The sequence below is a fragment of the Bos grunniens genome, chromosome 18 (assembly GCF_055505025.1).
Source record: "Bos grunniens cultivar Pamir isolate PY7600 chromosome 18, Bosgru_T2T1.0, whole genome shotgun sequence".
In the NCBI taxonomy this organism is placed as follows: domain Eukaryota; kingdom Metazoa; phylum Chordata; class Mammalia; order Artiodactyla; family Bovidae; genus Bos; species Bos grunniens.
In genome coordinates this window covers 541,403-556,574 of record NC_141182.1, presented here as the reverse complement: position 1 = coordinate 556,574, position 15,172 = coordinate 541,403, and the positions used below count along the sequence as shown (strand labels likewise).

Sequence of the window (15,172 nt, the reverse complement as noted above, 5' to 3'; positions counted from 1 at the left end):
GGAGAAGACTCTTGCTAGTCCCTTGGACTGGAAGGAGATCCAACCAGTCCATTCTAAAGGAGATAAGTCCTGGGTGTTCTTTGGAAGGAATGATGCTAAAGCTGAAACTCCAGTACTTTGGCCATCTCATGCAAAGGGTTGACTCATTGGAAAAGACTCTGATGCTAGGAGGGATTGGGGGCAGGAGGAGAAGGGGATGACAGAGGATGAGATGGCTGGATGGCATCACCGACTCAATGGACCTGAGTTTGGGTGAACTCTGGGAGTTAGTGATGGACAGGGAGGCCTGGAGTGTTGCAATTCATGGGGTTGCAAAGAGTTGGACACGACTGAGCGACTGAAGTGAACTGAACTGAAAGAGTTTGCAAGAGGTGTCACCCTGAAGAATGTGGATATGTGAGACCAGGTGAGTGTGTGCTATGGGGCTCGCATTGGAGACTGTCGACAAGTGACTCCAGGTGCAGGGTTTGGGAGGGCAGGCATCCTGGAGATTGTGGATGTATGAAAACAAGCACAGGGTCTGTAAGGGGAGGGTCATCCTGGACACTGTGGACAAGTCACCAAATTACAGGGTATGAGTGGTGGTGTCACACTGGAGACTGAGGACATGTAATCCAAATTACAGGGTCTGGGAAGGGGATCACCATGGAGACTGTGGATCTGTGACCACAGGTATAGAGTCTAGGAAGTGATATCACATAGGAGACTGTGAACATGGGGTGCCAGGTGAAGGGTCTGTGAGGGAGTCACCTGGAGACTGTGGACATGTGACCCCAGGTAAAGGTTCTTGAGGGTGGGGAAAGCCTGGTGACTGTGACTTGTGACCCCAGGTACAGGGTTGGGAATTTAGCATCACCCTGGAGACTGTGCCAATGTGACCCCAAGTACAGGGTCTGGGGAGAGGTGTCATCCTGGACACCATTGACATGTGACCCCAAGTACAGTGTCTGAGATAATGGGGTCACCCTGGAGACTGAGGCCATGTGAGCGGAGGTACACTATTCAGTGAGGTGGGTTCACCCTGGAGACTGTGGATGTGCAACCCCAGCTACACTGTCTGGGAGGGATGTCAACCTGGAGACTGAGGACGTGTGAGACCAGGTGCATGATCTGGGAGGGGTTGCGACCCAGGAGACTGTGGACGTTTGACCCTAGGTACACAAATTTGAAAGTGGGGTCACCCTAGAAACAGTGGATGTTTGACCCCATTACCAGGATCTGGCAGTTGGGGTGACCCCAGAGACAGTGTGACCTATTTACCCAGGTGTGGGTTCTGCGAGGTTTGGTCATGCTGACACTGTACCTGTGACCCTAGGTACAGGGTCCTGGATTTGCCTTCACCTTCGTGAATGTGCCCATGTGACACCATATACAGTGTTTTGGAGGGTGTTCACCCTAAAGACTATGGACATGTGATGCCAGGTACAGTGTCTGGAAGATGGGGTCATGCTAGAGACTATGGACATGTGACCCAAGGTTCAGGGTGCGGGGGGCAGGGTTACACTGGAAACTGTGGACATGTAACCCCACCCAGGTACATGATCTGGGGAGGGGAGTCACCCTTGTGACTGTGGATCTGTGTCCCCAATATCAGACTCTGGTGTGGATGTTACCATGGAGACTGTGGACGTTTGACACCAGGTGAAGGGACAGGGAAGGGCATCACCCTCTAGACCCTGGAGGTAGGATCCTAGATTCAGAGTCTGGGAAGGGAGTCCTTCAGGAGTCTGTGGAAATGTTATGTCAGATAAAGGGCCTACGGTGGTTACCCTGGTGACAGTGTATAAATACTGAGATTGGGGGTCATCCTGGAGACTGGAGAAATGTAACCACAGGTGCAGATTCTGAGGATGGGGTCACCTTGGAGACTGGACATGTGACATCAGGTGCTTCATCTTGGAGGGAGATCATCCTGGAGATTCTGGCCATGTATCCCCGATGGTTGGATAGGGGGTCACCCTTGAGACTGGGCTTTTGACCCAGGTACAGCATGTTGGAAGGGTGGTAACCCTGGAGAATGTGCACATTTGGCACTATGTACAGGCTCTGGGAGGTGAGTTCACCCTGTTGACTATGGATGTGTGACCGAAGGTGCATGGTGCAGGTGGTACTGTCACCCTGTAGAATGTAGTCCTGTGACCCAAGGGATAGGGTCTTGAAGGTGGGTTCACCCTGGACACTATGGATGTTTCTCACCCAGACCAGGTCTGGGGATGGGGATCACACTGGAGACTGTAGATATGTGACCCCAGGTGCAGGGTCTGTGAGAGGTACACCCTGGAGCCTGTGGACATGTGACCCTGGGTGCAGGATCTGGGTGCTTGGGTCACCCTGGAGACTGTGGTCATGTGAGCCCTGGTACGGGGTTTTGGATGAGTCACCCTGGAGACTGTGGATAAATGACTCCAGGTGCAGGGTCTGCCAGGGAGTACCCTTGAAACTGTGTTTGTGATTCCAGGTGAAGAGTCTGGGAAGTGATGACACACAGCAGACTGTGTACATGTGACCCCCATTACAGGGTCATGAAGGAGGTAACCCTGGCTAACAGGGACATGGGAAACCAGGTTCAATGTGTGGGAGGTGGGGTAACCCTTAAGCTATGGAAGTATGACCCTAGGTACAGGTTCTGGGAATTGGGTCCCTCCTTAAAACTGTGGACATTTCACACCAGACAGCTTCTGGGAGGTGGGGTCACCCTGGAGACTCTCAATATGTGACCACAAGTGCAAGTTCTTGGAGGTGGACTCAACCTGGAAACAGTGGACTTGTGACCCCAGGTACAGGATCTTGAGGGTAGGGTCATCCTGAAGACTGGATTTGTGACACCAGGTATAGATTTTGGAGGGTTCACACTGAAGACTCTGGATGTGTGTTTCCTCTGCAGGAGAGCTCTAGTGAGCCTAGTCCGTTTTGAAAATTCTTGAATCATGCGGGGAAACACCCTTTGTGTGAACCTGGACAGCCAGGTTCAAATTTGCATATTTCTCTCGGGTGGCCCTAAAGTGGTGCGACCTATCCACATCTTGAAAATCCAACCAATTGCTATTTTCTTACTTTTGACAGAGCTAACTTTGCTCCAACCCTTGGGTTTCTGAAGTACGCAGGAGGCTATAAACTCCTATTTTTGGGCCTATTTACAGTGGAATGTCACCTCACAGAGGTGATCACAGTAAGGGACCCAGCACTCTGAGGCACATTTCTGCAGTCTGCTTCCTCATGGGCAGTACTGGTATCACCTAGATATGTATTTGAAAGGTGGGAAAATGCACCAAGACACATGGCACAGACTCTCGAATTTAGGTCCTCTGGGTAGACCTGGAGGGTTCACGTCTTAGAAGCTAAAGAGTTCCTGCAAGATAGAGGTTTGAAAACACACTCTCTGTGGATGCCTTTCCTTCCTTGAAGAAATATAGGTTTCCCAGTATCCTGTGAACTGAGAGTCACACAGTGCTTGAAAAGTGCTCACTTAGACATAAGTTTTCAATGATAATTTCCACTTGGGGCTGTGGCCATACAGAGGGGTCCCACACTCACTGGGAAAGGCAAAGCAACATCTAAATGTCTGTTCCATCCTATTTTCTCTGTAGGAGAGCTCTAGTGAGCGTGTCTGTCTGGAAAATTCTTGGATCCTTCTGGGACACACCCTGTTTGTGAACTGGGATACCAGAAAGAGGGGGCACAATCGCATTTTTCTCTCTGTGGGCCCTAAAGCAGTGTGGCCTAGCAACAGCTTGAAAATCCATCCAATTGCTCTTTTCTTGATTCTGAGAGAGCTAGATTTGCTCCATCCTTTTTGATTTCTGAAGCAAGTGGGTGAATCCCAACTCCCAGCTATGGGCCTTTTTACAGTGGAATGTCACCTCGTAAAGGTGAGTACAGTAAGGGATCTAGCCCTCTCAGACACACTCTTGCAACCTATTTACTCATGAGCAGTACTGGTATAACCTAGGAATGGGTTTGCAAGGCTCGGAAAGCGCAGGGAGACACACGGCCTTGACTCTGGAATTTAGTTCCTCAGAGCAGTACTGGAAGCCTCCCGTCTTGGAAGCTAAACAGTTCCTACAAGATAGAGGGTTGAGAATACATTCTATTTTGATGCCTTTCCTTCCTCAAAGGAAGATATCTTTCTCTGAATTCTGTGAACTGAGAGTCACACATTGCTTGAAAAGCGCTTGCTTGGAGGTCATCTTTCAGGAACACTTCCTCCTTGAGTTTGTGACCATTGGGAGGGGTCCCACACTCACAGTGATAGGCAAACCAACTTCCAAATGTCTGTTCCATCCCATTTTCCCAGTAGGAGAGGTCCAGTGAGCCTAGTTCTGTGGAAAATTCTTGGATCCTCCCGGGATACACCCTGTGTTTGAACCTGGATACCTGACCTAGGGGGCACAATTCTCATTTTTATCTTAGGGGGCCCTAAAGTGGTTCAGCCTAGCAACAGCTTGAAAATCTGTCCTACTGCTATTTTCTTACCTCTGACAGAGCTAGCTTTGCTCCACCCTTTGGGATTTCTGAAGCAAGCGGGTGGCTCATACCTTGTAGCTTTGAGCCTATTTACACTGGAATGTCACCTCGCACAGTTAACCACAGTAAGGCACCCAGCCCTTTCAGACACACTCCTGCTGCCAGCTTTCTCACAATTAGTACCATGATGGCCTAGGAATGTGTTTGCCAGACTTGGAAATTATAGGGAGACACACGGCCCTGACTCAGGAATTTAGGTCCTCTGAACAGATCTGCTGGTCTCACGTTTTAGAAGCTGAAAATTTTCCTGCAAGGTAGAGGTTTGAAAACACTCTGCAGATGCCTTTCCTTCCTCGAAGGAAGATAGCTTTCTTCACGTTCTGTGACCAGAGAGTCACACTCTGCTTGAATGGCGCTTGCTTGGAAGTCTATTTTCAGTGGCAATATCCTTTTGAGGCTGTGGCCATAGGTAGGAGTCCCACACTCACAGGGAAAGGCAAAGCAACCTCCAAAAGGCTGTTCCAACCAGTTTTCTCTGTAGGAGAACTGTAGTGAACACAGGTCTGTCTGGAAATTTCTCGAATCACGAGGGGACACACCCGGTGTGTGAACGTGAATACCAGACCTAGGGTGCACAACACGTATTTTTCTCTCTGGGTGCCTAAAGAGGTGCGGCTAGTAATTTCTTGAAAATCCATCCAATTACTTTTTTATTACTTCTGACAGTGTTATCTTTGGAACACCATTCGGGATTTCTGAAAGCTGGTGGCTCGCAACTCCTAGCCGCTGGCCGATATGCCATGGAAAGTTATGAAAGGTTGTCGCTGAACCATGCAAAGACACCGGGATTCTTGGCCTCTGGAGGAGAAGAATTCAATCTGGGGCGAGAGATGAGGCTTGATCCCTCAGAGCTTTTGTGTAATAAAGTTTTATTTAAGTATAAAGGAGATAGAGAAAGCTTCTGACATAGGCATCAGAAGGGGGCAGAAAGAGTACCCCCTTGCTAGTGTTAGCCATGGAGTTATATACTCTCTAATTAGTTATTACAGTGAATCAAAAGAATATCTGGATGTTGTAAAGACCTCACTAGACCTACTCTCATAATTTACATTTTAAGATAACAGGATTAGCGAGCAGGTTTTTTTCCAGAGACTGTTCTCAAGCACGATACATTATTGTTATATAATCCTAAGGAATGTAGAGGGACAAAAAAGTTTGTCCTTTCTTCCTCCTTGAGAATTCCAGACCTATCTCTCCTTAGGGACCCCTAGACTTCTTTTCAACCTGCCTAGGAAATTACTCTCTCATTCCCCCCTTTTCTTTTAGGAGAATTATGTTGCCAAGGGAAAAGGGCATCATTTTCATCCCATAACTACTTCCTGCTGTTTAGGGGTGTGGTTCCTAAATTGTTAAGGCAACATATTCTCCTAACACTCATATTGAGGGTCTCTGATCCAGGGGCTCCAAGTAATAGTTGGAGGAGGCTATGGCACTCATAGGAGCTCAGACAACCATTTGTAACTTAAAAGCTTTTAGGTGGTTAGAAAACCCCATTATACAGTTACAGACACAAGGCAAAATAGTCATTAAACCAAGTTAAAATCAAAATTAAAAGTCACATTATGTCCATAGTTACATCAGTCCATCTTAAGGTTGTTAGATGTCATCAGCTTAAGAAGCGACATTGCATATGATTGTTGTGGAAGGTATTCGGAGACTTGCAGAAAGTCTTTTCCTTGAAGTGGAGATGTCCACCATGGGAAGCCTTCCACTGGTGAAGAGGGGAGCGCTCCACAGACCCAGCAGTTAGGCAGATTGTGAAATGCTGCATAGGAGTGAGCCCAGGACAGGAAGGCATTGTCTTGAGGATCAAATGGCAGACTTGGAATTTTTTGAGTCAGCAGAAGTAGGCTCACATAGATTATCAGGCCCATCTGAAAAGTACAAAGTCAGAGCATAGAAAGTAAAGACATAAAATGAAGTCACTTAGTTCTGGTCAGGGTGCCACGTCTTAGCTTGAGTGTGATGTACCCATGAATCAATTCCTGGCACTTTGACAGCTGTGGGAGAAGAAAGAATAACCTTGTAAGGGCCTTCCCAGAGGGGCTCAAGGGATGGGCCCCCAGACCCCAATGTTTTTATGAGGACCTTGGTTCCTGGCTCAAATAGAGGCTTGCTTGACTCAGAGGCTGGGTCAGGAGTCATCTCCCGGAGTTTTGTTAATGCCTGTTGAAAAGCTGAGAGCTGAGTCACATAACTAGTTAATTCCAAGGCTTCAGGGTCTATAACAATGTCCATGCATAAGAAAGGCCTTCCATAAATACATTCAAAGGGGGACAGTCCCTCCTTTTTTGGGGGGGCAATTCGAGCTCTCATTAAAGCTATGGGTAGGACTTTAATCCAATTGTCCTGCATTTCTTGAGTTAATTTGTGCTGATGTCTTTTGATAATGTCATTAGCTTTTTCAACCTTTCCTGAGGATAGGGGTCTCCAGGAACAGTGTAAGTAATATTCTATTCCTAGAGCTTTAGACACCTTCTGAGTTACAGCAGCTTTAAAGACGGAGCCATTGTCACTCTGAAGTCTCCGTGGCAGCCCAAACCTGAGAATAATTTCATGGATTAAAATCTTTATAACCTCTTTAGCCTGCTCACTACAACAGGGAAAAGCCTCAATCCATCCAGTAAAAGTATCCACCCAAACTTGTAAGCAAGAATATCCATTAGCTTTTGGCATATGAGTAGAATCAATTTCCCAGTCCTCTCCAGGATACTTTCCACTTTGTTGTAATCCAGATTTTGCTAGCTTTTCAGTCTTTGGGTTATTTTTATCACAAAATTCATAACTTTTGATAATGTTCTTTATGGTTTTCATTACATTTTTACCTTCAAACAAACGAGAAACCATCTGTAAGTACTTTCTGCACCCAAATGAAAACTCTGGTGTAAACCCTTAAGAATTTTCCATTGAGCATTTCCAGGAATTATTAATTGTCCATCCAGACTGTAACCATCTTTTATCAGTAACCTTTGCTCCTCTTTTCTCATATCTTTCTAATTCTTCCTCAGTACCTTGTGGTTTTTCCTGTTCCACAGGACCTGTCCAGATCAAAGTCGTCTGTAGTGAAGGGGTTTCATAAAGTGCCACTTTTCTAGCTTGACAGTCAGCCAGCTGATTACCTTTGGCTACTTTACTCCCATCTCTGTTGTGTCCTTTGCAATGCATAACAGCTACTTCTTTAGGACAATATATAGCAGTTAAAAGTCTCCTAATCTCTCTGAAATGTTTAATAGGTTTTCCTGTTGCTGTTTTAAACTGTCTTTTTTCCCATATTGCAGTATGGGTATGTAAAGTCAAATAAGCATACTTAGAATCAGTGTAGATATTTACCCGCTGCCTTTGCTTAACTCTAGAGCTCGGCTCAGAGCCACAAGCTCTGCTAACTGAGCACTGGTTCCCTGGGGGAGAGATTTTGCTTCTAAAACCTGTTCAGCAGCCACCACGGTGTAACCTTCTTTACGCTTTCCATCCCGAACAAAAGAACTGCCATCAGTAAATATTTTGATGTCAGAATTATCTAATGGGGTATCCATTAGATCCTCCTGAGCTGCATAGTTTAAAGTTAGGAAGTGAGGACAATCGTGATCAGGTGTTTCATTTTCCTTCTCAGGAAGGAAAGCAGCAGGCTTTACATTTCCACAAACTTTAAGCTTAGTTACTGGTCCTTCTAACAACAATGACTGATATTTAAGAAGCCTACTGTCTGTTATCCAAATATTAACCTTAGAATTTAAGATTCCACTCACATCATGAGAAGTCAGTACACTAAGGTTTCGTCCATTAATTATTTTTAAAGCTTCAGGTGCTAATAAAGCTGCCACCCCAATTACTCTTAGGCAGTGGGGCCACCCACGTGAAATTACATCTAATTCTGTGCTTAGATAAGCAATAGGTTGTTGGTCCTCACCTTGGGGTTGTGTCAAAACTCCCAAGGCCACACCTTTTCTTTCAGTGACAAACAAATTAAATTCTGACCCTGTGGGCAAGCTCAGAGCAGGAGCTTACAGGAGAGCAATCTGAAGAACCTTAAAAGCCTTTTCAGTATCTGGAGACCAAACCAGTTTGTCAGTTTGGGCCTGCTGAGTTTCAGCTATAAGTTTATATAAAGGCTGGGCAAGTTTCCTATAACCCGGAATCCAAATGTGACAGTAACCTGTAATTCCCCCAAATCCTCTCAATTGTCTTAAAGTCATAGGCAGGGGATGATTTAGTATAGGTTTATTTCTCTCAGGGCCTATGGCCCTGGTTCCTTCTGATACAATTAGGCCCAGATATCTAACTGATTGTTGATGAAGCTGAGCCTTTTCTCTTGATGTCTTGTAACTGCAGTCTGTCAGAAAGTTTAAGTCTTCTAAGGCTCATGAACAAGCTTCCTCTGTCTCATCACAAAGCAAAATATCATTTCCATATTGTAACACCACTGCTTTGGAGCTATTAAAGTTTTGTAGATCCCATGACAAAGTTTGTCCAAATAAGTGAGGACTGTCACGAAATCCCTGGGGCAAAACTGTCCAGGTTAACTGAGAAGCTGGCTGCATAGGGTCCTCAAAGGTAAATAGAAATTGACTTTTCTCCACCAAAGTCACTGAATAGAAGGCATCTTTTCATCAGTTACTGAGAAATATTTGGCTCATTCCGAAATTTCAGACAATAGAATATAAGGATTAGGCACCACTGGGTGTAAAGGAACTACAGCCTCATTTATTATTTGTAAATCTTGAACTAGTCTCCATTTATCATTTGATTTTTTTATACCCCAAATAGGAGTGTTGCATGGACTGTTACAGGGAATTAATAGTCCAGCTCCTTTAAATTTTCAATGATGTGTTTTTTTTTTTTATTTTATTTTATTTTTCAACTTTACAATATTGTATTAGTTTTGCCAAATATCGAAATGAATCCTGAATCCGCCACAGGTATACCTGTGTTCCCCATCCTGAACCCTCCTCCCTCCTCCCTCCCCATACCCTCCCTCTGGGTCGTCCCAGTGCACCAGCCCCAAGCATCCAGTATCGTGCATCGAATCTGGACTGGCGACTCGTTTCATACATGATATTATACATGTTTCAATGCCATTCTCCCAAATCTCCCCACCCTCTCCCTCTCCCACAGAGTCCATAAGACTGATCTATACATCAGTGTCTCTTTTGCTGTCTCGTACACAGGGTTATTGTTACCATCTTTCTAAATTCCATATATATGCATTAGTATACTGTATTGGTGTTTTTCTTTCTGGCTTACTTCACTCTGTGTAATAGGTTCCAGTTTCATCCATCTCATTAGAACTGATTCAAATGTATTCTTTTTAATGGCTGAGTAATACTCCATTGTGTATATGTACCACGGCTTTCTTATCCATTCATCTGCTGATGGGCATCTAGGTTGCTTCCATGTCCTGGCTATTATAAACCGTGCTGCGATGAACATTGGGGTACACGTGTCTCTTTCCCTTCTGGTTTCCTCAGTGTGTATGCCCAGCAGTGGGATTGCTGGATCATAAGGCAGTTCTATTTCCAGTTTTTTAAGGAATCTCCACACTGTTCTCCATAGTGGCTGTACTAGTTTGCATTCCCACCAACAGTGTAAGAGAGTTCCCTTTTCTCCACACCCTCTCCAGCATTTATTGCTTGTAGACTTTTGGATCGCAGCCATTCTGACTGGTGTGAAATGGTACCTCTTAGCGGTTTTGATTTGCATTTCTCTGATAATGAGTGATGTTGAGCATCTTTTCATGTGTTTGTTAGCCATCCGTATGTCTTCTTTGGAGAAATGTCTATTTAGTTCTTTGGTCCATTTTTTGATTGGGTCATTTATTTTTCTGGAGTTGAGCTGTAGGAGTTGCTTGTATATTTTTGAGATTAGTTGTTTGTCCATTGCTTCATTTGCTATTATTTTCTCCCATTCTGAAGGCTGCCTTTTCACCTTGCTAATAGTTTCCTTTGTTGTACAGAAGCTTTTAAGTTTAATTAGGTACCAGATGTGTTTTAACCCTTCCTTAATCTCAGGTTTCAGTGGATACTGCTTCTTATGTGGAAATAAGTGTGGGTCTTTGAGCTTGACAGCTACAGGAATAGCATTTTGTGTTTGACCCACAGATTTTCCATCAGCCCATACTCTAGGATTTACATGTTGTTCAGTTAAAGGGAGACAAAGGGAAGGCTCCATATTCATGAAAACAGAGGCATGGACCTTGCTCAGTATATCCCTCCTCAAAAGGGGTGAGGGAGACTCTGGCACAATCAGAAACTTGTGTGAAAATAGCACCTAATCCCAGTCACAACTGACAGAAACACTGAAGTAATACGTTTTGCTCATCCATAAAGTCCCATTATGGAAGCCGATCAGAAAGAAACTGGGCCAGGGGCTTCAGTAAGCACGGAGTAAGTTGCCCCAGTATCTTAAAAGGAAATCTACGGATTACCCACCCTTCCCCCCAACAGTTGTTAATACTCAGGGACCTCAGGTGTAATTAGGATGGAAGCTTGTGTGGGGACCCCAGGGCAACCTCGGTCCTGATTGTCTTGAGAGTCCGACCCCTGAAACCTTTGCCTCTGGGGGCAGTCTCTCTTCCAGTGTGGTCCTTTGCAGACCAGACATGGAACCGGGGATGGCTTAGATGCCTGAGGGCAATCCTGCTTGAGGTGCCCCTCCTTTCCACAGTAATAGCAATCCCCATCCCTTTTTACTTGGGTCCCTCTGGGCATTTTTCTCAGGCTGTTTAAGAACGCTTCTCATAGCCATTGAAAAGGCTTCTGCCAGTTCCTTTGTCTTTTTCTGCCTTTCTTTATTTTCCTCATATTCCCTACCATAATAGACTGTCTGAGCCAGTTGTAACAGAGTATCTAAAGACTGATTTGGTCCATACACCCGTTTTAATAGCTTACAGCGGATATCTGGAGCTGACTGAGTGAGAAATCTATCCTTTAAGATCACTTTTCCCTCTTCACTTTTGGAATCAATCTCATTGACTCTGTGAAGGGCTTCTCTCAATCTATCTAGGAATTTACCAGGTGCTTTCCTTCTCCTCCTGTTCTATGTCTGCCAATTTGCCATAGTTTAAAGGCTTAGCACACGCCTGCCTGAGTCCTTCAAGAATACATCTGACAAAGTGACTTTGACCCCATCTTCCTTTAGCTGTGTTGTAGTCCCAGTCTGGTTCTGTAGTTGGGACCGCCTGATTTCCAGTGGGGAGGGTGGTTATCTCGTCCTCCCTCTTCTCTACTGATTCATTACCATACCATTCATCTCCACAAGAAACCGCTTTTCCGAAAACTCAAGTCTTTGGGTTGGGAGTCAGTGTTTGTCCCAAGATATACATCACATCCTTCCAAGTAACGTCATAAAGCAGAATAACACCTTTAAGAGCTCTAATATATTTTTTCTGGGTCTTCTAAATAGTCTCCCAGATACTCCTTGATTTTTTGTATTTCTTGATAAGAAAAAGGCTTATTAACTCTCATAGACTGATTATTTCTCCTGGTGGGTGCTTCATGAAGAGGCAACAGCTTGTGTGGCTGTTCCTCAGTCTCTCTGGCTGCTGTGTGCATATGATCCCAGGGATAGATTGGAGCAACCTGCTTTTCTTTATCTCTTTGTCTCCTGTCCTCCATCTCATCTAGCAAAGTAGGAGGACAGGAGGGAACTGAAGGTGTCACACCCAAATCTATACCCTTAGGAGATAAGCCTGGCATATTTCACAGAGAGAAAAAGGGCAACACATAAGCTACTTCTACCAATTTTCCTTGTTTTCTACAGTACCAGTCTAATTGTAAAACAGTATTGTACTTAAGAGACACTCCACTGGCCACCGTTCGCCATCCTCCAGTGGATACTGCGGCCCTGCAGTATCACATAGGAAGATGAAGTGTGCCTTCTTTAAGCCCTGGGGATCAAGTCTATCCCAGTTTTTCAGGATACAGTTCAAAGGAGTGACACTGGAATTGTTAGCTACCATCTGTAAGAGAGAAAAAAAGCGACCAGCACCCTCTTCCTACCGGAGGCGTTCCTCCCTGCTCTAGATGGGAGTGTAGACAGACTGAACACCAAAGCTTTGTTTTCCTGGTCGAACTTAGTCTGTCCCTTACCGACGCAGGCAACATACTCGTCCCTCCTGGTTATACCACTGAGACAGGTTGGAGATGCACTAGGGGTAGACCTGATGGCATCCCAAACTGACGTCCAGCTCCTCACCATTAAAACCTTGCTTGCCTCTGATGCCACCTGGGGTGCAATCAGAGTAACCTTCCAGAATGCCTCCCAGGCTAAACCACTGGGGGAAATGTTCATCACCTGAGTGCCTGTGCATGACCCTGAGTATATTCCTGACCATAATAAGACTGATACGAACATAAAACTGAGATGTTCCTTCCAAGTGTCACCACACCAGTATAAGAGTCTTCTCTGGCCCACTAAGAGCCAGTGTAAAAAATCTATTGTAGTTCCAACCTGAGTAACCTTCTACCTCCGAGATGCTTTTGGAGCTAGAGCTCCATCTAGCTTCCAAACTTTCCATGCCTAATGAGGCTAGGTGCTTCCTGACTACCAGTCCATGTTTGGGACCTAAGTCATAGTACACAGTAACAGCATAGATCACTAGTCCCTTAAAAGTCTATGATCTGACAGATTAGGTTAGTACTTCTAATTTCCTAGAGGTTATTAAATGGTCAAAGAGACCAAAAACTTTGACCGAGAAAGGAGAGTTTGGTCCACACACTTTGCCCATTTCTGGTCGGTCTCCAAAGGAGACATTGGGTGCCTCTTGGCATTGTTAAGTTGGTATAAACCCCCGGACAGTTTTCTGCAATAAGCTGTATGAGGTTGCCATGGAACCACAGAGCAGGGCTCCTCATTTGCTTCGCACAGGGCATTTCATTCATTCACACAAGCACACCGTAGAGTTAGTAAAGTACAGCAGAAAATGTGTTCGCTAGGAGAAGAAAGAACTAGAGCTCCAAGCATCCTTATCTTGTCCTGAAGAATCCTGGACAGGCCCCCAAGATGAAAGATCATTGCTGAACCATGCAAAGACACTGGGATTCTTGGCCTCTGGAGGAGAAGAATTCAATCCAGGGCCAGAGATGAGGCTTGATCACTTAGAGCTTTTGTGTAACAAAGTTTTTTTAAAGTATAAAGGAGATAGATAAAGCTTCTGACATAGGCATCAGAAGGAGGCAGAAAGAGTACCCCCTTGCTAGTGTTAGCCATGGAGTAATATACTCTCTAATTAGTTATTACAGTGAATCAAAAGATTGTATGGAGGTTACGAAGACCTCACTAGACCTATTCCCATAATTTACACCTTAAGATAACAGGATTAGCCAGCAGATTTTTTCCAGAGACTGTCCTTAAGCAGGATACATTATTTTTATATAATTTTAAGGAATGTAGAGGGACAAAAAAGTTTGTCCTTTCTTCCTCCTTTAGAACTCCAGACCCCCCTCTCCTTGGGGACCCCTAGACTTCTTTTCAACCTGCCTAGGAAATAACTCTCTCAGTTACCTCACCAAGGTAAGCACAGTATGGTACTCAGCACTCTCAGACAGACACCTGAAGCCTGTTTTCTCATAAGCAGTCCTGGTATTACTCAGAAATGTGTTTACAAAGGTCGGAAAATGCTCAAAAATTCCACTGCCCTGGCTCTGGAATTTAGGTGCTCTGTACCAACCTAGAGGTCTCACATCTTAGTATCTAGACAGTTCCTGATATAGATAGCCTGTTTCCTCGTGGGCAGTCCTGGTATGACCAAGGAATGTGTTTACAAAGCTTAAAAAGTGCAGGGAAACACATTGCCCTGACTCTGGAAGTGAGGTCCTCTGGGCAATTCTGGAGGATTCACATGTTTGAAGCTAGACAGTTCCTGATAGAGCCTTGAAAACACACTGTCTATAAATACCTTCCCTTCCTTGATGGAACATAGGTTTCCCAGCATTCTGTGTCCTTAGAGTCACATACTGCTTGAAAATGCTTGTTGGAAGTCATTTTTCATTAGTAATGTCTCCTGATGGTGTGACCATAGGGAAGGCCACCAAACTCATGGGGAAAGGCAAAGCAACATCCAAATGTCTGTTCCATCACAGTTTCTCTGTAGTGGAGATTCAGTGTGCATAGGTCTGTCTGGAAAATTCTTGGATCCTGAGTGAACACCTCCTGGGTGTGAACATGAACAGTGGACCTTAGTGGCAAAATTCACATTTCTTTCTCACTTGGCCAAAAAATAGTACTGCATAATAACTACCTGGAAATGCATTTAGTTGCTGGTTTCTTACTTCTGACAGTGATAGCTTGGTACACCCTTTGGGATTTCTGAAGCAAGCAGGCAGCTGGCAACTCCTAACAGCTGACCCATTTACAGTGGAATGCCACATCATCTTGGTAAGTGCAGCATGGCACCCAGCAATCTCAGAAACCCTCCCGCAGCCTGTTTTTTCAAAGGCACTTCTGGTATGACCTAGGAATGTGTTTATAATGCTCAGAAAGTACAGGAAAAGACAATGCCCTGATTCTGGAAGTTGGGTCCTCAGGGCAAACTTGGAGGTTTCACATCTTTGAGTCTATACAGTTTGTGATACATACAAGGCTGATAACACACTCTCTGTTGATGCCTTACCTTCCTGGATGGAATATAATTTTCCCAGCTTTCTGTGTGCTC

The 15,172-nt window shown here is 45.0% G+C and overlaps 1 long non-coding RNA gene across 6 annotated transcripts in view; it reads right to left on the bottom strand.

The window, feature by feature from the left end:
• The window catches only part of LOC147352880 (uncharacterized), a 65,137-nt gene that overhangs the window by 37,556 nt on the left and 12,409 nt on the right, over nucleotides 1–15,172 (bottom strand). For 5 of the 6 annotated variants that reach the window (XR_015145213.1, XR_015145212.1, XR_015145211.1 and 2 more), the window contains exon 3: nucleotides 5,979–6,398. The exons of the other annotated variant lie outside the window; for it this stretch is intronic. This is a non-coding gene — a long non-coding RNA (uncharacterized LOC147352880). Of the gene's footprint in view, nucleotides 1–5,978; nucleotides 6,399–15,172 lie in introns of those variants that run through there. 6 annotated transcript variants of the gene reach the window in all.